The sequence below is a fragment of the Canis lupus genome, chromosome 11, assembly GCF_003254725.2.
Source record: "Canis lupus dingo isolate Sandy chromosome 11, ASM325472v2, whole genome shotgun sequence".
Taxonomy (NCBI): domain Eukaryota; kingdom Metazoa; phylum Chordata; class Mammalia; order Carnivora; family Canidae; genus Canis; species Canis lupus.
Genome location: NC_064253.1, coordinates 1,177,622 through 1,201,251, shown reverse-complemented (window position 1 = coordinate 1,201,251; position 23,630 = coordinate 1,177,622). Strand labels below are relative to the sequence as shown.

General features: G+C 40.4%; 2 pseudogenes; both read right to left on the bottom strand.

The window, feature by feature from the left end:
• Positions 1–1,349: 1,349 nt before the first annotated feature.
• On the bottom strand, positions 1,350–3,457 carry LOC112659695 (BUB3-interacting and GLEBS motif-containing protein ZNF207-like; annotated as a pseudogene).
• Positions 3,458–3,489: 32 nt separating this feature from the next.
• On the bottom strand, positions 3,490–8,358 carry LOC112659650 (DNA dC->dU-editing enzyme APOBEC-3H-like; annotated as a pseudogene).
• Positions 8,359–23,630: the final 15,272 nt, after the last annotated feature.

Below are 23,630 nucleotides of genomic sequence, written 5' to 3'. Positions count from 1 at the left end.
ATGCCTGAGAGACATTTGGTTTTGGAAAATATTTCCTATTTAATTATTCTAAACTTAATCATGCCATTTTAACTTACAGATTTTCAACACAAGCTCTTCTTTGGCAGTCTGATAAATGTGCTGCCAAATCTGAGTGTTATGTTAATTCCAAAACTACTTAGTAAGCAGGTGTTTGGTGAGGGAGAGGGTATGGGCCTTAGCTGCTGGCAGAAGGAAACATGTTTTTGGTGATACACAGATGCTGCCTTTTCAAGCTATGGAATTTTTCTGAACCTCAATGGTACCATAAGAAGAGAGCTATAAAACATTTCACTGGAGCAAAATATCCGATTTAAAACAGCATGCAGCTTTGTAAATATTTGTTTTGTTTAAATGAATGACTTGTTGCTTAAATACAGACTCTTTATGATGATTAAAACAGTTTTCAGTATTTTCCTACAAGGTTAAAATTTTTTTTCAAAGACAAAAACTCCGATTTCATGTCGTATCTACACCTTCACATATAGGTTATAAAGAACTATCACCATTTTCTTAGAAGTCTTAACTTTACGTTGAGAAAAACTCAACTTGAGTTCATTGTATTAATAATTATACTTCATGCAGGTCATTTGATCATAGAGCTACCCTGCAAAAATAGATTGAAAAAAAATGAATGCCAAAAAATGTCAATAAGCGCTATTATTGTAGGAGACTTGCAACACAAGATATATTGACTAATAGCAGTGTCACCTCTACCAAAAAGTTGTTCACAGGACATAGTAATATTCAAATTCCCAAGAATGAAAAGGTTAAGAGGAAAACCATTGAGGCTTTATAATAAAAGAAGGTAGCCATCTTAAAGAAATAATGTAATTTCCAGGAACATAATAAAATAAAAAATTTTGAATCCATCTGTTAACCATCCTAACAGAGGCACATTTAGATCATTTAGCATTATACTTGAAAAGATTCCAACCCATTAACAGCAAAGAAACTATTACTGCATGCACCTAAGCTTCTAGAAGTTTGCACCTGAAAAGCTTCTGAGGTCCACGCAGTACTGCAGTCTCAAAAATAATCAGAAGGAAATGAATGGGTCTGACACTAGGCTCTAAGCTTTATCAGCAGAGAAGAGGACATTCTAAGGTTTACATTTTAAGTATCTAGGACATCTAATGTAGTGACACCAAGGGTGTGGAATGCTGACACAATATAAAGATTTCATACCCACTATATAATGACTCATATATACCTAAGTTTTTCTGTCAACTTAAGCACTAACATACAATTCTATATATAGTATCCAGTTTAAAACATGCAGCTAAGGAACACCTACAATTCAGACAGAATGCAATGATTTATCAAAACTGTATCAGTAACTATGAATTTTATTATGTGGACATCTACTGTGGCATGCATCTGTACAAACCTTTCAGGCAGTGGTCCACAGCTGGGTTATGAATAAAAAGGCATAAGTTTTTCTCTCATTTTATTACAATGAAGTTTAACAGTACAGAAAAGTCACATGAGGTGGGTCAGATTTTTTAAACCCTGCAACATGAGGAACTCTAAATACATTAAATATTGTTATACATTCAGACTTCCAATGTACAGGTCTTGGAAACAGTTACAGCCCTCACCAAGCTAGGTTGGGGACATGAAGTCCAACAGCATCTGAAATGCTGTGAAAGCATAATTTTACAAATAGCAATGTAAGCTTACAGAACTTGCCTTTATTAAGGTGGTATGTTCATGTAATTCCAGCACCTTCACAATATAACGAACCAAATTTACTATACTTCACTTCTAAAAACTAGATGAAACATGAAAAAGAAGTCATACAGTATAAATTGCAACTTCAGGGAAAGTTCCTGCTTTATTATTCCAAATAATTTTTCCCATGTAAAATAAATGTCCAATAGTTCCTGGTATGTGGGAAGATAATGTTTGTTAAAGTCACAATGAAGCCTTATTGACGGAAGCTTGGCTATATAAACAGCGCAAGTTGAGAAAAGGTTTAATCTCCAAACCTATTAGATTGGATGAAGTAAGATCAGTAACGGCCACCTTGCAACATTACAGGAGGCCTCATTCCCATCAGAAGTCGAGGAGGCCCACCCTGGTAAGGAGGTACCATTGGCGGTCCCTGCCCATACGGTGGCATAGCACCAGGAAGGTAACCTGACATGCCTTGATGATGACCACCATACTGACCATGAGGCGGCATTGGGGGTCTCATTCCTTGTTGTTGTGGGATGCCTGGCTGTGGTGGCATCATACCTCCAACAGGTCCAACTGGTGGATTACCAATAGGAGCCTGTCCTGGTCGAGGAAGGTTACGTTGATATTTAGGTAACTGTGCCCATCTCTCTTCCAGTGATATATCTTCATCTCGATGGGTCAACTGACTGGTTACACTGGTTGTCGTAAGTGTAGCAGGCTTGTTATTGAAGCCGCTGGTTTAGCTGCAGTGCTATTTGTTGTACTAGTAGTTGAAGCTGTAGACTGTGTATAAGCAGGGAATGTAGGCTTTGGGAGTTCTGTAGTTGTTGCAGGGGTACTATTTAAGGGCTTGAAATCTGTACCAACAGGTCCTTGGACAGCTGTCTGAGCCTGTCCAGCACTGGGGAAAAGAGGCTTCATAACTGGAGGCTGTGGAGCAGGAACTGGTGCTGTCGGTGCAGGTGGTCTATTAAGAATGCCTGGCACTGAAACAGCCTGTGCTTGAGTCATTGGAGGAATCCCAGGACGGGGAACAGGAGGGGGCATACCTGGTGGCATACCAGGCATCAGAGGTGGTATTCCTGGTCCAGGTGGCATCATTCCACCCATTGGTATCATTATGTTTTCACTGCAAAATGACTGGGTGTATTTTCTCTGATGATGCAATCCAGGTGGCATGCCTGGCATAACTGGTGGCATTCCTGGCATCAGAGGAGGAACACCTGGCATTAATGGAGGTATGCCTGGAGGCATTCCTGGTGCTCCTGGAACTGGTGGCAGTCCTGGTTGCACCATCGGGGGGATATAACCTTGTTGAGGCTGAACAGGCTGTGGCTGAAATGAAGTTGAAGCTGCAGAGTCATCATCGTATTCATCAGAATCATTTTGTTGCTTCTTTTTTTTTTTGACTCTCTTGTATTTTCTGTTCAAGAAGTCATCTTCTTTCATCCATGTCTTTTTCTGGAATACCTTCCATACCATATATTTCCAATTCTACGTCAGTTCTCCCAGGAATTGCATTTGGTACAGCATCTATTGTCTCTTTATGCACCTGCAAGCAATGAATAGCTAAACCAGGTCCTGTGTACAACTTCTTACGACATATATGGCATTTAAAATGTTTTGCTTTTTTGGTGCTGTTATAAGAATCTTCTCGTCATCAAAATCTCTATTACAATACCAGCACCACGGCTTCAGCTGCTTCTTCTTCTTGCGACCCATAACTGTGCTCTACTGACAAAGTAAAACGGGGGTGGGGGGGAACAAGCAGGAAAAACAAGGCAAAAATCACTGACTCTCTCGAGCTACCACCGCGGCTACCATAGGAAACAGACACAAAATGCATTAACTTTTATTATTACTATTATTACTATTACTATTATTACTAATAAACTTAGGGTCCTGGAGCCAAAAAGAGAATGGATTTTACTGTCTGTAGCACATCAGGGGAGGCTGTGTTGCATGGTGTCTAGTCCTAACTATTTCTTCTGGAAGCTTTGAAGAGCTTTTACCTTTTATTGTAGATCTTCTGACACCATTCACCTCTGTGTCCCCCTCCCCCTCCCACCAAATTCCCCTTGCCCCTAAGCATCAGCTTGGAGATTTCCAACCTGGAGTCTGGAAACTCAGTGACAGTCTTGGAGCTAGCACCAGCTTTCTCTTCTCCATGCCAGCTTCTCAGCTTTCTGTCTTCCTGGAGAGAATGACTTCTTGGGAGGGAGGATCCCAATAGTCCACTCTAAAGTATGCATCACTCTTGTGGTCCTGCAGTGTCTTTTCTGTCCCAAATAGCTGTTGGACTGCCTTTGTTTGTTCTTGACTTCTTGGGCCGTGCAATGCCCCATCTGGAATTTGGAGTCCTATCTGATCCACAGAAAATGGTGCCCCAGACCTGCAGCCCTTGCATAGGGTACCTCCAACGATGTGGAAACAAAACAGTGCCTAAGCCAAGTTTTGAGCTTGCAGTCACTGCTGCCTCATTGAGTTCTCAAGTTATGAACCAAAGGCTCCATTTTGCAAAGGAAAGAAATGGTTTCTTTATTAGGAAGATAAAGAAATTTTCCCTTAGTGAATATCATTTTCAATGGGGCAAAACTGAGAGCTTTCTCCCTAAGGTCAGGAACACAACAGAGATGCCCACTCTCACCACTTTCGTTCAACATATTACCAGAAGTCCTAGCTTCGGCAATCAGACAACACAAAAGAAATAAAAGGAATTCAAACTGGCAAAGAAGTCAAACTCTCACTCTTCACACATGTCATGATACTTTACGTGGAAAACACAAAAGGCCCCACTCCAAAATTGCTAGAATTTATACAGCAATTCAGCAACGTGACAGGATATAAAATCGGTGCACAGAAATCAGTGGCATTTCTCTACACTGACAATGAGACTGAAGAAAGAGAAATTAAAGAGTCAATCCCATTTATAGTTGTACCAAAAATCATAAGATTCCTAGGAATAAACCCTTATAAGCAAAGAGGTAAAGGCCCAGTACTCTAAAAACTGAAATGAATAAAATACAAAGAAATGGAAGAACATTTCATGCTCATGGATTGGAAGAATAAATATTGTTAAAATGTCTATGCCACCTTGAGCAATCTACACATTCAATACAATTCTTATCAAAATACCATCAACATTTTTCACAGAACTGGAACAAATAATCCTAAAATTTTTATGGAACCAGAAAAGAACCTGAATAGCAAATGTTCAGGCATCACAGTTCTGGAATCACATTTCTGGAGACATCACAATTCTGGAATTCAAGCTGTATTACAAAGCATTAGACGCCAAGACAGTATGATACTGGCACAAAAAGCAGACACATTGATCAATGGAACAGAATAGAGAACCCAGAAATGGACCTTCAACTCTATGGTCAACTCATCTTGGACAAAACAGGAAAGAACATCCAGTGAAAAAAGGACAGTCTCTTCAACAAATTGTGCTGGGAAAATTGGACATCCACATGTATAAGAATGAAACTGGACCCTTTTTTACATCATACTCAAAGATAAACTCAAAATGGATGAAAGACCTAAATGTGAGACAGGAATCCATCAAAATCCTAGAGGAGAACATAGACAGTAACCTCTTCAGCCAAGGCCACAGCAACTTCTTGAGGGACACGTCTCCAAAGACAAGGGAAACAAAAAGCAAAAATGAACTATTGAGGCTTCATCAAGATAAAAATGTTGGGATGTCTGGGTGGCTCAGCAGTTGAGTGTCTGCCTTCAGCTCAGGGCACGATCCTGGGATCCCAGGATCCAATAATCAGGATTATTGAGTTCCGCATCAGGCTCCCTGTGAGGAGCCTGCTTCTCTCACTGCCTATGTCTCTGCCTCTCTCTCTGTGTCTCTCATGAATAATAAAAAAAATTAAAGATAAAAAATCTAATGCACAGTAAATGAAACAGTCAACAAAACTAAAAGATAACCTACAGAATGGGAGAAGACATTTAAAATGACATATCAGATAAAGGGCTAGAATCTAAGATTTATAAAGAACTTATTAAACTCAACACCCCCAAAACAAAGAATCCAGTCAAGAAATGGGCAGAAGACATGAATAGACATTTCTCCAAAGAAGACCTACAAATGGCTGACAGACACATGAAAGTATGCTCCACATCACTTGGCATCAGAGAAATACAAATCAAAATACAATGAGATACCACCCTACACCAGTCAGAATCGCTAAAATTAGTGATAGGAAACAACAAATGTTAGTGAGGATGTGGAGAAGGGGGAATCCTCTTGTACTGTTGGTGGGAATGTGAACTGGTGCAGCCACTCTGGAAAACTGTGTGTAGGTTCCTGAAGAAGTTAAAAATAGAGCTACCCTATGACCCAGCAATTGCACTACTGGGTATTTACCCCAAAGACACAAATGTAGTGATCCGAAGGGGCACCTGCACCCCAATGTTCACAGCAGCAATGTCCACAATAATCAAATTATGGGAAGAGCCCAGATGTCCGTGGACAGATGAATGGATAAAGAGGAAGAATTATTCAGAAAGGATGAATACTTACCATTTGCAATGATGTAAATTGAACTGGAAGGTATTATGTTGAGCTAAATAAGTCAATTAAAGAAAGTCAATTATATGGTTTCACCCATATGTGGAATATAAGAAACAGCATAGAGGATCATAGGGTTAGGGAGTGAAAACTGAATGGGAAATCATCAGAGAGGGAGAAAAACCATGAGAGACTCTTAACTATAGGAAACAAACTGAGAGTTGCTGGAGGGGAGGTGGGGGTATAGGGTAATTGGGTGATGGACATTAAGAAGGGTACATGATATGATGAGCACTGGGTGTTACATGCAGCAGATAAATTATTGAACACTACATCTGAAACTAATGATGTACTATATGTTGGCTAATTGAGTTAAAAAAAACACTTTCCCTTTATAATATTGCTAAAAGTGGAACTAAGATGTGGAAATAGCTGCCCATTTTTTCCCCACGTTGTTAATTAATTTAAAAAAGTTTTTATTCCAATTTCAGTTAACATACAGTGTAATATTAGTTTCAGGTGTACAATTTAGTGATTCAACATTTACAGCACCTGGTACTCATTACAAGTGCCTTCCTTAATCCCCATATGTATTTCCCCATCTCCCCATCCATCTCCCCTCTGGTAACCATCAGATTGTTCTCTGTAGTTAAAATTGTTCTATGTAGTTAAGAGTTTGTCTCCTTTCTCTTTTTCCCCCCATGCTCATTTTTTTTAATTCTACATATGAATGAAATCATACAATATTTGTCTTTGGCTGACTTGTTTCACTTAGCATAATAGTTTTTTGCCTTATCTACATTGTTGCAAATGGCAAGATTTCATTCCATTTTCTGGCTGAATAATATTCCATTGTGTGTGTGTGTGTGTGTGTGTGTGTGTGTGTATCTCACATCTTTTTTAATGGTTTTTATATTTTTAAAAAAGATTTATTTATTTTAGAGAAATAGTGAGTGAGCATGTGAGTGGGGGAGGAGGGCACAGAGAATCTATTTTTTTTTTTTTTTTTTTTATTGAGGGAAAGTCCTGATTTCCCTTTTAGAAAGTAACCCAACTTCTACAGACTTACACATTATCTTTATTTTCTCAATTATAAAAATATATAAAAGGAAACACTTTTATAAAAGGAAACTTATAAAAGGAAACATTTATAAAAGGAAACAAATGAAGGAGGAAAGGAGAGGGTCAGATGTGTCTGCAGAGCTCACAACCTGCTTCCCAGAGGCAGCAGTTTATGAAGCGTTGAGATGCTTCAGGGACGGGGTTGAGGGGCCTGAGGATCATTAAAGTCTCAAATTTCCGAAGTCAGGGATCCCTGGGTGGCGCAGTGGTTTGGCGCCTGCCTTTGGCCCAGGGTGCGATCCTGGAGACCCGGGATCGAATCCCACGTCGGGCTCCCGGTGCATGGAGCCTGCTTCTCCCTCTGCCTGTGTCTCTGCCTCATTCTCTCTCTCTCTGTGTGACTATCACAAATAAATAAAAATTAAAAAAAAAATTAAAAAAAAAAAAAAACAATTTCCGAAGTCATTCTCTAAACTGTTCAGGGGCTGAAGGATCCTCTGGAGCCAAAGGCCTATGCTTTCACTGTACTGCTTCAGCTTGTATCAGGGCTGGAAAGGCCTGCCCTCGTGGCCCACAAACTTCTCCCAGCAGTCCTCAAACTTCAGGTGGCTCATGATGGCCATGGGGATCCTGGATGTCTGCAGATGCCTCAGCACCCCCTTATGCTTCAGGCGCCAGTGGAAGTACAGGCAGGAGGCAAAGAGCCTCAGGCTGATGTGGGGGTGATCTTTGACAAACCAACCAGTTTCTTGGCACAGGTGGAACAGGGGCTTCACGTGACATAGCAGGTGATTTCGAACTTCTGGGATGGGTCTAGTTGTCGTGACTTTATATCGTCAATAAAGCAAATTTCTGCATGGCACTTTTCATAAGCCTCAGGATTTCTCCTACCGGCCTTGTGTCCAGATGGCCCGAGTGGCACCTGGTTTGAAGGCAGACTTTGACAGTTATGGGGCCTTCATGTGGCTTCAGCTGGTACACAGGTAGGCCCTCCTCCGGTAGTATGGCTTTGTGACCTGGAGCTTGTTGCTGAACTGCTGGTAGAATGTTTCTTCTTGGAGTGGATTCATTGTGGTTCAGTCTTGCTTTCAGAAAGTCCCAATCTGGAGACAGAGAAAGAAGCATAAGCAGGCTCCCCACTCAGCAAGGCTCCTCCATGTCACAACTCTGATCCTATGACCTGAGCCAAAATCAAAAGTCAGCTGTTTAACTGACTGAGCCACCCAGGCACCTCTATAACCACATCTTCTCTATCAATTCATCTTTCGATAAACACTTGGGCCATTTCCATAATATGGCTATTATTGATGCTTCTGCTATAAATATCAGGGTGCATATATCCTTTTGAGTTAGTAATTTTGTGGGTTTTTTTTAAAAACCTACTAGTGCAAATGCTGGATCATAGGGTAGTTCTATTTTTAAGTTTTTGAGGAACCTCCATACTGTTTTCCAGAGTGCCTAAACCATTTTGCATTCCCACCAAGAGTGCAAGAAGGTTCCTCTTTCTTCAAACATACTTGCCAACACCAGTTGTTTCTTGTGTTGTTAATTTTAACCTTTCTGATAGGTGTGAGGTGCTATGTTATTGTAGTTTTGATTTGTATTTCCCTGATGATGAGTGCTGTTGAGCATCTTCTCATGTGTCTGTTAGCCAACTGTGTCTTCTTTGGAAAAATGTCTATGCATGTCTTATGCCCATTTTTAAACTAGATTATTTGTTTTTTGGGTGTTGAATTCGATAAATTCTTTATAGATACAGTTAGTAGCCCTTTATCAAATATGTCATTTGTAAATATCTCCTTCCATTACAAAGGTTGCCTTTTAGATTTGTTGTTTCCTTTGCTGTGCAGAAGCTTCTTGTTTTGATGAAGTCTCAATAGTTTATTCTTGCTTTTGTTTTCCTTGTCTCAGGAGACCTATCTAGTAAGAAGTTCTATGGCCAGTGTTGAAGAGGTTACCGCCTGTGTTCTCCTCTAGGATTTTAATGGTTTCCTGTCTCAAATTTAGGTCTTTCATCCATTTTGAGTTTATCTTTGTGTATGGTATAAGTAAGCTGTACAAGTTCTTAATTTTTCATGTTGCTGTCCAGTTATCCCAACACCATTGGTTGCATAGACTGTCTTTCTTTCATTGGATATTCTTACTTTGTTGAAGATATACTTATGGGTCCATTTCTGGGTTTTCTACTCTGTTCCACTGGTCTGTGTGTCTGTTTTTGTGGCAATACCATGCTGTTTTGATTACTACAGCTTTGTAATGTAACTTGAAGTATGGAATTATGATGCCTCCAGTTTTGTTTTTCTTTTTTTCTTTTTTGGAAGACTTTAAGAAGAATAGGTATTCTCTTCTTTAAATGTTTGGTAGAATTCACCTGTGCCATCTGGTCCTGGAGATTTTTTATTTCTGATTCAGTTTCTTTGCTAGTTATCAGTCTATTTGAGTTTTCCGTTTCTACCTGTTTAGTTTTGGTGGTTTATATGTTTTTAGGAATTTATCCATTTCTTCCACGTTGTCCAATTTCTTGGCATCTACATTTCACAATATTCTTTAATAGTTGTTTGTATTTCTGTGGTGTTGGTTGTGAGTTCTCCTTTTTCTTTCATGATTTTATTTATGTGGGTCCTTTCTCTTTTTGATTAGTCTGGCTAGGGATTTATTAATTTTATTACTTTTTTCAAAGAACCAGCTCTTGGTTTTATTACTCTTATCTTGTTTTTTTTTTTAATTTCTATATCATTTATTTCTGCTAATCTTTACTAGTTTCCTTCATCTGCTGGCTTTAGGCTTCATATATTGTTCTTTCTTTTAGCTTCTTAAGGTGTAAGTTTAGGTTGTTATTTGATATTTTTCTTTCTTCTTAAAGTAGGTTTGTATTGCTATATAATTCTCTCTTAGGACTGCTTTTCCTGCATCCCAAAAATATTGGACCATTACATTTTTATTTTCATTGTTTCCATGTACTTTTTAATTTCCTCTTGGATTTCCTGGTGGACCCATTTACTGTTTAGTAACTTGTTATTTTACCCTCCATGTATTGTAGTCTTCCCAAATTTTTTCTTGTGGTTGACTTCAAGTTTCATAGTAATGTGGTTGGAAAAGATGCATGGTATGATCTCAGTCTTTTTGTACTTGTTAAGGGCTGTTTTGTGACCTAGTATGTGATCTATTCTGGAGAATGTCCCATGTGCACTGGAAAAGAATGTGTGTTCTTCTGCTTTAAGATGAAATGCTCTGTATATATCAGTTAAGTCCATGTGGTCCAGTGTGTTATTCAAAACCATTGTTTTCTTGTTGGTTTTCTGCTTAGATGAGCTGTCCATTGACTTAAGTGGTGTGTTAAAGTTCCCTAATATTCTTGTATTATTTTCAATGAGTTTGTGTTTGTTATTAATTATGTTCATTATTAATTCTTTATATATTTGGGTGCTCCCATGTTTGGCACATAGGTATTTACAATTGTTAGATCTTGTTGGATAGTCCCCTATATTATGATATAGTGCCCTGCTTCATCTCCTGTTACATTCTCTGGTTTAAAGTATGGTTTGTCTGATATAAGTACTCTTACTCCAGCTTTCTTTGGGCTTCCATTTGATGATAAGTGTTTCTCCATCCCCTCAATTTCAATATGCAAGTGTCTTTAGGTCTAAAATGAATCTCTTGTGGTCAGCATATTGATGGATCTTGTTTTTTTAATCCATTCTCATACTTTATATCTTTTGATTGGAGCATTTAGTCCATATGTATTCAGAGTAATTATTGATAGAAATGTAGTTAGTGTCACTTTATTATTTATTTTTCTGTAGATTTTCTCTGTTCCTTTCTTTGTCACTTTTGATCTTTCCTTTCCACTCAAAGAATCTCCTTTAATATATTTTTGCAAGGTGTTTTAGTGGTCATGAAATCCTTTCCTTCTTGCCAGGGAAATGCTTTATCTTTCTTTCTATTCTGAATGATAGCCTTACTGAATAGTGTATTGGCTGCAGATTTTTCCCATTCAGCATGTTGAATACATCATGACACTCCCTTCTGGCTTGACAAGTTTCTCTTGAGAAATCTTCAGCTAGGCTTATGGGGTCTCCCTTGTATGTTAAGGGCTTCTTTTGTATTATGTCTTGTAAATTTTTTTCCTTATTGCTGTATTTTGCAAATTTAGTTACAATATGTCTTAATGTTGACCTGGTTTTGTTGGTTTTGATGGGTGTTTCTGGGCTCCTGGATTTGGATGTCTGTTTTCTTCCCTACGTTATGATTTCCTTAAATAAATTTTCTGCCCCCATTTCTCTCTTCTTCTTCTGGGATTCCTGTAATATGAATATTATTACGTCTGATGGAGTTGCTGAGTTTCCTAAGTCTATTGATGTGTTCCATAATTATTCTTTCTCTCTTTTGTTCAGCTTCCTTAGTTTCCATTATTTTGTCCTCGTTATCACTTATGCATTCCTCTGTTTTTTCCAGTCTTGTGTTCATTGCATCAAAACTGTTTTCAAACTCAGTTACTGTATTTTTCATTTTTAATGGATTCTCTTTTAACTCTTTTATTTCTGTGATAAGGGTCTCCCTGATGTTTTCCACTCTTCTCTCAAGCCCAATGAATATCCTTATGATTGTTGCTTTAAGTTCTCTGTCTGGCATTTTACTTATGTCTGCTTTGCTTAGCTCTCTGGCCATGACCTTATCTTGTTCTTTCATTTGGGATGAATTTATCTGTTTTGGCATTTTGTCAAACCTTCTTCTGTGTATTAGAAAAGCCTATTATGTTTTCTGCTCCTGAAGTAATGGCTTTATGAAGAAGAGGTCATATAGTGTCCAAGGTCTGGCACTTCAGGGAGTGTCTCTGGTGTGTGCTGTGTGTACTCTGCTGTGTGTTTTGGCTACTGTATCCTTCAGGCCAGTCATCTGCAGAGGCTCTCCTTGTCTGCAGAGGGTGGTGTTTGGTTAAGGCCAAAGTGTGGTGAGTTTTAATTAGATGTGCTCTGATGTGTTTGTTAAATGTGACTACTACTCCACTTGAACTAAAGCTCTGCAGAACTCTGTGGTTGGGAGATGTGGTATGGGTGGCATTTCTGCCAGTGTTCTAGGGAAGGGGTCCACCACTGCACTGGGACTGAGGCAAATTTCACTGAGGAAAGTGGTACTGCCAGAGTGGAGGGGTATGGGATTCAGTGTAAGCTGGTTAGGCAGCCAGTGTTGGTGCTGTGCAGCTTACTGCAGGTGGCTTTGTGTATATGCTGGTGGGAGAGTGCAGATTGCATCAGCCAGTTCCTTTGTCTCCAGAGTGGCACCTCTGTGGATGCTGCCTGTCAGGGAAACACTCTGAGAAGAGAGAATATTGCCCCCCCCCCCCCCCCGCCATGTTCCAGGAGTTTTTCAAATTGCTCTTTCTATGCTGTTTGTCTCCTGGTTGTTTGTCTGCTTTCTCTCTAGGAGCAGCACAGTGCCCTCTGGGCTCTATTCCAGTCAAACCTGCTGATCTTCAAAACTGCAGGCTTTAGGGACATTGTGTGGGCAGGGGCCTGTGCTCCTCTTCTGGGAGAAGGTTTCATCTTGCTGGGACTGAGGGAAGCTTAACAGAGAAGGGCTGTCATGCTGAGGGTGCAGAGCTGTGGGACTTGGTGTCAGCAGGTTAGGCACCCTGTGTTGGGGTTGAGCTGCTTTCCATAGGTGGCACTCTGTTTATGCTGAGGGGTGCAGGAGGGAAATGACACCAACTGGCTCTTTTATCTCTGGAGAGGTATTTCCCTGAACTATACCTCTCAGGGACTGGTCCAAAAAGAGCAAATAATCTTCCCCCTGTGTGCCCTAGGTGTTCCTCAGAGCATGCTGTCATATTCCTGGGTTGTTTGCCTGCCTTTTCTCCAGGAGTAAGGTGGCACCCTCAGGTCTGTATCCTAGCCAAGCCCTTGACCTTTAAAATTCCAGTCTTCAAGCCCTGCTAGTTGCAAGGATTCAGGAAATTTAGCCTCTCTTGTTTTCCGCAAACTATGTCTCCTTACTTCCTACCTTCCTCCATGTGTCTTCTTCTCTCCCTGTAGTTATGAAGCTTGTTATGACAGTTTTCTGGTGGAATTATGGGGTATTCCAAATGATTTGATAGTTATCTAGTTGTGTTCATGGGACTGGAAGAGCTGAGTGTCCTCCTATTCTGCTGTCATCTTAGCTCCCTCCATATATATTTATTTTGATTTAACTATTAATTTTCACTGCATTTTACCCACTCTTGGTTCATATGTATTACATTATTATCATCTTAAGATATTTCTTTTGGCTAGGGTACATATTTTTTTTTGGAATCCAAAGTCTACTATTTTATTTTTGAGTCTATGGGTCCTCCCGCAGCTTTATTCAGATATAATGTATATAGCGTTGTGCAAGTTTAAGGTGTACAACATGATGATTTGATGCACACATATAATGAAAATGATTACATTAAAGTTAGTTAACACATCTATTACCTTGTAATTTCATTTTTTTGTGTGTGTGCTGAGAGCATTTAAGATATACTGTCTTAGCATCTTTCAAATTTGTAAGTCAGTATTTTTATCTGCACTCACCATAATGTACCTCAGAACTTACTCATCTTATAACCATGAAGATGTACCCTCTTTTTTTTTTAAAGCTTTTATTTATTTATTCATGAGACACAGAGAGAGAGAGAGAGAGAGAGAGAGGCAGAAACACAGGCAGAGGGAGAAGCAGGCTCCATGCAGGGAGCCCGACGTGGCTCTCGATCCCGGGTCTCCAGGATCATGCCCTGGGCTGAAGGTGGCGCTAAACCACTGAGTCACCGGGCTGCCCAAAATGTAGCCTTTGACTAACATTTCCCTATTACTTCCACCTGCCAGCCGCTGGCAGCCACCACTCTATTTTCTTTTTAAAGATTTTATTTATGAGAGAGAGAGAGAGAGAGAGAGAGAGAGAGAGTCAGAGACATAGGCAGAGGGAGAAGCAGGCTCCAGGCAGGAAGCCCAATGTGGGACTCGATCCCAGGACCCTGGGATCATGCCCTGAGCCAAAGGCAGATGCCCAACCACTGAGCAACCCAGGCGTCCCACCACTCTATTTTCTACCTATGACTTTGCTTTGGAAAGAGTCTATATGTAAGTGAGGTAATGCAGTATGTCATCTTTCTGTCTGACTTATTTCACTTAGTACAATGTCCTCAAGATCCATGCATGTTGTCATCAATGGCAGGTTTTCCCTTTTTGTGTGGCTGAATAATATTCCATCGCATATATGCCATATTTTATTTATCCACTCATCTGTCAGTGGACATTTATGTAGTTTCATGTAGTTTTATTGTAACTAGCGCTGCAGTGAACATGAGAGTACAAATCTCTCTTGGATATAGTGATCTCATTTCTTTTAGACAAATACCCAGAGGTATTTGGTACCCAGAGGTACCAGTATTGCTGGATCACATGATAGTTCTATTTTTTTTTCTTCTTTGAGGAACCCCCATACTCTTTTCCATAGTGGCTGTTGCAACTAGCAATCCCACTAGAAGTGTAGATTGGTTCCCTTTTTACTACATCCTTGCCAACTTGTGACCCTTTTGAATGTAAGCATGGTCCTGCATATAAAAATCAATCCATGTAAAAACACCACATGAACTTAATGAAGAACAAAAATTACATTAACTCAATTGTTGAAGAAAACATATTTGACAAAATACAAATATTTCATGATAAAAACTCTAAAACTAGGAACAGAAGGAGACTTTTTCAATGTAATAAAGACCATGTATGAAACACAGCATATACAGTGTTCAAAAGAGTGAAGACCTTTCTTCTAGGATCAGGAACAGGCAAAGATGCCCACTCTTGCCACTTTTGTTCAATATAGTCCTGGAGTTCCTGGCAAGAACTATTAGACAAGAAAAAAGTAAAAGGCATACAAATTAGAAAGGAAGAAGTAAAATGATCTCTGCAGATGACATGATCTTGTCTGTAGAAAAGCCTAAAGAATCCACAAATAAACTGTTGGAACTAATGAACAAATCCAGCCAAGTTTCAGGATACAAAACACTCAAAAATCAGTTGTGTTTCTGTATACTAACAATGAGAAATCCAAAGGGAAATAAAAATTTTCACAATAGTATCAAAAAGAATAAAATATTTTGGAATAAGCCAAGGAGGTAAAAGATCTGTAATCTGAGAATTATAAAACATTCTGAAATACACACAAAGAGAAAAGTATTATTCACTGGATTGGAAGATTTACTGTTGTTAAGATGTGCATACTATCTGAAGTGATCTACAGATTCACTGCAATCCCTATCAAATTCCCAATAGTATTTTTTTTGTAGAACTAGAGAAATCCATCCTGAATTTCATATGGAATCTCAAGGGACTATGGATAGCCAAAACAATATTGAAAAAGAAGAAAATAGGAGTCTTCATAATTTATTATTTCAAAACACATTACAAAGTTATGGTAATCAAGACGGTATAGTATTACCATAAAGAGAGATATATAGACCAATGGAATAGGACAAAAAGCCCAGAATTAAAACTTCATGAATATGGTCAAATGATTTTTGACAAGGGTACCAACACCACCCAATGGGGAAAGGACATTCTGTTCAACAGAAGGTGTTGGGAAAACTGGACAGCCACATGCAAAATAATGAAATTGGATCCTTAGCTTACTTCACATATAAATATTAATTCAAAATGAATTAAGGACTTAAATATATGACTCAATACTATAAACCATTTGGAAGAAAACATAAGGGAATAGCTTCATGACATTGGATTTGGTAATGATTTCTTGGATATGACACAAAAACCATAGGCAATAAAGCAAAAATAGAGAAATGAGACTACATCAAAATTTAAAAATTCTGCATGTGAGATAATCAACAGAGTGAAAAGGCAACCTATGGAATGGGAGAAAATATTTGCAAATCATCTATCTGAGAAGGAGTTAAGACACAGAACATATAAAGAACTATAACTCAACCACAATAAACCAAATATCCCATTTAAAAAATGGACAAAGGACTTGAATAGATGTTTCATCAAAAGGTTTATGAAAGATCACCAAGGACATGAAAAGATACTTAATATTAGTAATAATTAGAGAAATGTAAATCAAAACCACAATGAGCTATCACCTCACACTCATTGTGGGAGCACTAAAATATAAAACAAAACAGCTGTTAAGATGTAGAAAAGTTGGGATTGTTGTGCATTGTTTGTGGAATATAAAATGGTGCAGCCTCTATGGGAAACATTGTAGCATTTCCCCGAAAACATTAACAATAGAATTGCTATGTGATCTAGCAATCTCACTGCTGGATATATATCCAAAATAATTGAAATCAGGGAGGAGGAGCAAGATGGCGGAAGAGCAGGGTCCCCAAATCACCTGTCTCCACCAAACTACCTAGAAAACCTTCAAATTATCCTGAAAATCTATGAATTCGGCCTGAGATTTAAAGAGAGACCAGCTGAAACGCTACAGTGAGAAGAGTTCGCGCATCTATCAAGGTAGGAAGACGGGGAAAGAGAAAAAAACAAAGGCCTCCGAGGGGGAGGGGCCCGCGAGGAGCCGGGCTGAGGCCGGGGCGAGTGTCCCCAGGACAGGAGAGCCCCGTCCCGGAGGAGCAGGAGCTGCACCGACCTTCCCGGGCGGAAAGGGGCTCGCAGGGGGTTGGAGCAGGACCCAGGAGGGCGGGGATGCCCTCGGGCTCCCGGGGACACTAACAGACACCTGCGCCCCGGGAGAGTGCGCCGAGCTCCCTAAGGGCTGCAGCGCGCACGGCGGGACCCGGAGCAGCTCGGGGGGCTCGGGGGCGGCTCCGCGGAGGGGGCTGCGGGGCGGGAGCAGCTGGGGGGTGCTCGGGGCGGCTCCGCGGAGGGGGCGGCTCCGCGGAGGGGGCTGTGGGGCGGGAGCAGCTCGGGGGGGCTCGGGGGCGGCTCCGCGGAGGGGGCTGCGGGGCGGGAGCGCGAATCCAACAGCCCAGGCCCCGGAGCACAGGGCGCCGGGACACAGCCCAGGATCCCGCCTCCCCCGGGACAGGCAGAGGCCGGGAGGGCCCAGGACAGCGAGGACGATCCTGCCACGAGCTGAGCAGATCAGCGGCCCCACACCGGAGCCTCCAGGCCCTGTAGACGGAGAGCTCCGGAGTTACTGTGGGGGCTGAATCCAGGTTTCCAGAGTGCAGCAACCACTGGGGTTGTTCCTCCAGGGGCCTCACGGGGTAAACAACCCCACTGAGCCCTGCACCAGGCAGGGGCAAAGCAGCTCCCGCAAGTGCTAACACCTGAAAATCAGCACAACAGGCCCCTCCCCCAGAAGACCAGCTAGACGGACAAGTTCCAGGGGAAGTCAAGGGACTTAAAGTATACAGAATCAGAGGATACTCCCCCGTGTTTTTTTTCTTTTCTTTTTGATTTCTGATTGCTTTCACCACCCTTTTTTTTCACTTTTCTTTCTTTTGCTTTCTTTTTTCTTCTCTTTCTTCCGTTTTTTTTCTTCCTTTTTTCTTTTTTCATTTTCTCTTTTCTTTCCTTCTCTCTCTCTTTTTCTCCTTTACCCAATACAACTAGTTTTTGGCCACACTGCACTGAGCAAAATGACTAGAAGGAAAACCTCACCTCAAAAGAAAGAATCAGAAACAGTCCTCTCTCCCACAGAGTTACAAAATCTGGATTACAATTCAGTGTCTGAAAGTCAATTCAGAAGCACTATTATACAGCTACTGGTGGCTCTAGAAAAAAGCATAAAGGACTCAAGAGACTTCATGACTGCAGAATTTAGATCCAATCAGGCAGAAATTAAAAATCAATTGAATGAGATGCAATCCAAACTAGAAGTCCTAACGACGAGGGTTAACAAGGTGCAAGAACGAGTGAGTGACATAGAAGACAAGTTGATGGCAAAAAGGGAAACTGAGGAAAAAAGAGACAGACAATTAAAAGACCATGAGAATAGATTAAGGGAAATAAACGACAGCCTGAGGAAGAAAAACCTATGTTTAAATGGGGTTCCCGGGGATCCCTGGGTGGCGCAGCGGTTTGGCGCCTGCCTTTGGCCCAGGGCGCGATCCTGGAGACCCGGGATCGAATCCCACGTCGGGCTCTTGGTGCATGGAGCCTGCTTCTCCCTCTGCCTATGTCTCTGCCTCTCTCTCTCTCTCTCTCTCTCTGTGACTATCATAAATAAATAAAAATTAAAAAAAAAATAAATAAATGGGGTTCCCGAGGGCGCCAAAAGGGACAGAGGGCCAGAATATGTATTTGAACAAAGGAAGATTTCCTTTCCTAATCTGGGAAGGGAAACAGGCATTCAGATCCAGGAATTAGAGAGATTCCCCCCCCTAAAATCAATAAAAACCGTTCAACACCTCGACATCTAATAGTTAAGCTTGCAAATTCCAAAGATAAAGAGAAGATCCTTAAAGCAGCAAGAGACAAGAAATCCCTGACTTTTATGGAGAGGAGTATTAGGGTAACAGCAGACCTCTCCACAGAGACCTGGCAGGCCAGAAAGGGCTGGCAGGATATATTCAGCGTCCTAAATGAGAAGAACATGCAACCAAGAATACTTTATCCAGCAAGGCTCTCATTCAAAATGGAAGTAGAGATAAAGAGCTTCCAAGACAGGCAGCAATTAAAAGAATATGTGACCTCCAAACCAGCTCTGCAAGAAATTTTAAGGGGGACTCTTAAAATTCCCCTTTAAGAAGAAGTGCAGTGGAACAATCCACAAAAACAAGGACTGAATAGATATCATGATGACACTAAACTCATATCTGTCAATAGTAACTCTGAACGTGAATGGGCTTAATGACCCCATCAAAAGGCACAGGGTTTTAGGCTGGAAAAAAAGCAGGACCCATCTATTTGCTATCTACAAGAGACTCATTTTATTTTATTTTATTTTTTTAAATTTTTATTTATTTATGATAGTCATACAGAGAGAGAGAGAGAGGCAGAGACATAGGCAGAAGGAGAGGCAGAAGCAGGCTCCATGCACTGGGAGCCGGACGTGGGATTCGATCCCGGGTCTCCAGGATCGCACCCTGGGCCAAAGGCAGGCGCTAAACCGCTGCGCTACCCAGGGTTCCCAAGAGACTCATTTTAGACAGAAGGACACCTACAACCTGAAAATAAAAGGTTAGAGAACAATTTACCATTCAAATGGTCCTCAAAAGAAAGCAGGGGTAGCCATCCTTATATCAGATAAACTAAAATTTACCCTGAAGACTGTAGTGAGAGATGAAGAGGGACACTATCTCATACTTAAAGGATCTATCCAACAAGAGGACTTAGCAATCCTCAATATATATGCCCCGAATGTGGGAGCTCCCAAATATTTAAACCAATTAATAACCAAAGTGAAGAAATACTTAGATAATTATACACTTATACTTGGTGACTTCAATCGAGCTCTTTCTACCCTCGATAGTTCTAAGCACAACATCTCCAAAGAAACAGAGCTTTAAATGATACACTGGACCAGATGGATTTCACAGATGTTTACAGAACTTTACATCGAAAGTCAACTGAATACACATTCTTCTCAAGTGCACATGGAACTTTCTCCAGAATAGACCACATACTGGGTCACAAATTGGGTCTGAACCAATACCGAAAGATTGGGATCGTCCCCTACATATTCTCAAACCATAATGCCTTGAAATTAGAACTAAATCACAACAAGAAGTTTGGAAGGACCTCAAACACGTAGAGGTTAAGGACCATTCTGCTAAAAGATGAAAGGGTCCACCAGGAAATTAAGGAAGAATTAAAAATATTCATGGATACTAATGAGAATGAAGATACAACCATTCAAAATCTTTGGGACGCAGCAAAAGCAGTCCTAAGGGGTAAATACATCACAATACAAGCATCCATTCAAAAACTGGAAAGAACTCAAATACAAAAGCTAACCTTACACATAAAGGAGCTAGAGAAAAAACAGCAGATAGATCCTACACCCAGCAGAAGAAGAGAGTTAATTAAGATCGAGCAGAACTCAACGAAATCGAGACCAGAAGAACTGTGGAACAGATCAACAGAACCAGGAGTTGGTTCTTTGAAAGAATTAATCAGATAGATAAACCATTAGACAGCCTTATTAAAAAGAAGAGAGAGAAGCCTGAAATTAATAAAATCATGAATGAGAAAGGAGAGATCACTACCAACACCAAGGAAATACAAACGATTTTTAAAACATGTTAAGAACAGCTATATGCCAATAAATTAGGCAATCTAGAAGAAATGGACGCATTCCTGGAAAGCCACAAACTACCAAAACTGGAACAGGAAGAAATAGAAAACCTGAACAGGCCAATAGCCAGGGCGGAAATTGCAGCAGTCATAAAAACCTCCCAGGACACAAAAGTCCAGGGCCAGATGGCTTCCCAGGGGAATTCTATCAAACGTTTAAAGAAGAAACCATACCTATTCTACGAAAGCTGTTTGGAAAGACAGAAAGAGATGGAACACTTCCAAACTCATTCCATGAGGCCAGCATCACCTTAATTCCAAAACCAGACAAAGACCACACCAAAAGGAGAATTAAAGGCCAATATCCCTGATGAACATGGATGCAAAAATTCTCAACAAGATACTAGCCAAGAGGATCCAACAGTACATTAAGAAAATTATTCACCATTACCAAGTAGAATTTATCCCCGGGACACAAGGCTGGTTCAACACTCGTAAAACAATCAATGTGATTCATCATATCAGCAAGAGAAAAAAGAGAAAACCATATGATCCTCTTATTAGATGCAGAGAAAGCATTTGACAAAATACAGCATCCATTCCTGATCAAAACTCTTCAGAGTGTAGAGGGAACATTCCTCGACATCTTAAAAGCCATCTATGAAAAGCCCACAGCAAATATCATTCTCAATGGGGAAGCACTGGGAGCTTTTCCCGTAAGATCAGGAACACGACAGGGATGTCCACTCTCACCACTGCTATTCAACATAGTACTGGAAGTCCTAGCCTCAGCAATCAGACAACAAAAAGACATTAAAGGCATTCAAATTGGCAAAGGAAGTCAAACTCTCCCTCTTCGCTGATGACATGATACTCTACATAGAAAACCCCAAAGCCTCCACCCCAAGATTGCTAGAACTCATACATCAATTTGGCAGCGTGGCGGGGTACAAAATCAATGCCCAGAAATCAGTGGCATTTCTATACACTAACAATGAGACTGAAGAAAGAGAAATTAAGGAGTCAATCCCATTTACAATTGCACCCAAAATCAGAAGATACCTAGGAATAAACCTAACATAAGAGATAAAGGATCTATACCCTCAAAACTATAGAACACTTCTGAAAGAAATTGAGGAAGACACAAATAGATGGAAAAATATTCCATGCTCGTGGATTGGCAGAATTAATATTGTGAAAATGTCAATGTTACCCAGGGCAATTTACACGTTTAATGCAATCCCTATCAAAATACCATGGACTTTCTTCAGAGAGTTAGAACAAATTATTTTAAGATTTGTGTGGAATCAGAAAAGACCCCGAATAGCCAGGGGAATTTTAAAAAAGAAAACCATATCTGGGGGCACCACAATGCGAGATTTCAGGTTGTACTACAAAGCTGTGGTCATCAAGACAGTGTGGTACTGGCACAAAAACAGACACATAGATCAATGGAACAGAATAGAGAACCCAGAAGTGGACCATCAACTTTATGGTCAACTAATATTCGATAAAGGAGGAAAGACTATCCACTGGAAGAAAGACAGTCTCTTCAATAAATGGTGCTGGGAAAATTGGACATCCACATGCAGAAGAATGAAACTAGACCACTCTCTTTCACCAGACACAAAGATAAACTCAAAATGGATGAAAAATCTAAATGTGAGACAAGATTCCATCAAAATCCTAGAGGAGAACACAGGCAACACCCTTTTTGAACTCAGCCACAGTAACTTCTTGCAAGATACATCCACGAAGGCAAAAGAAACACAAGCAAAAATGAACTCTTGGGATCATCAAGATAAGAATCTTTGCACAGCAAAGGATACAGTCAACAAAACTAGAAGACAACCTACAGAATGGGAGAAGATATTTGCAAATGACGTATCAGATGAAGGATTAGTTTCCAAGATCTATAAAGATTTCTTAAAGTCAACACCAAAGAAACAAACAATCCAATCATGAAATGGGCAAAAGACATGAAGAGAAATCCCACAGAGGAAGCATAGACATGGCCAACACGCACATGAGAAAATGCTCTGCATCACTTGCCATCAGGGAAATACAAATCAAAACCACAATGAGATACCACCTCACACCAGTGAGAATGGGGGAAAATTAACAAGGCAGGAAACCACAAATGTTGGAAAGGATGTGGAGAAAGGGAACCCTCTTGCACTGTTGGTGGGAATGTGAACTGGTGCAGCCACTCTGGAAACTGTGTGGAGGTTCCTCGAAGAGTTAAAAATAGACCTGCCCTACCACCCAGCAATTGCACTGTTGGGGATTTACCCCAAAGATTCAGATGCAATGAAACGCCGGGACACCTGCACCCCGATGATTCTAGCAGCAATGTCCACAATAGCCACACTGTGGAAGGAGCTTCGGTGTCCATCGAAAGATGAATGGATAAAGAAGATGTGGTTTATGTATACAATGGAATATTACTCAGGCATTAGAAACGACAAATACCCACCATTTGCTACAACATGGATGGAACTGGAGGGTATTATGCTGAGTGAAGTAAGTCAGTTGGAGAAGGACAAACAGTGTATGTTCTCATTCATTTGGAGAATATAAATAATAGTGAAAGGGAATATAAGGGAAGGGAGAAGAAATGTGTGGGAAATATCAGAAAGGAGACAGAACATAAAGACTCCTAACTCTGGGAAACGAACTAGGGGTGATGGAGGGGGAGGAGGGCGGGCGGTGAGGATGAATGGGTGACAGGCACTTAGGAGGGCACTTGACGGCATGAGCACTGGGTGTTATTCTGTATGTTGGTAAATTGAACACCAATAAAAAATAAATTTATTATTAAAAAATAATAATAAAAATAAAAAAAATAATTGAAATCAGGATCTTGAGATATTTGCATACTATGTTCATTGCAGCATTATTCATGATTAGCTAAGAGGTGGAAGCAGACCAAATATCTATCTTTGGATGAATAGATAAAGATAATGGTATGTACATACAACGTATGTATACCTTGTATAATGTCTAAAAAGGAAAGGAAATTCTGTCATATTCTACTACATGAATGAGTCTTGATCACATTATGCTAAATGAAATAAACCAGGCATAAAAAGACAAATACTGGGGGTGTCTGGTTGGCTGAGTTAGTTTGGGCATCTGGCTCTTGGTTTTGGCTCAGGTCATGA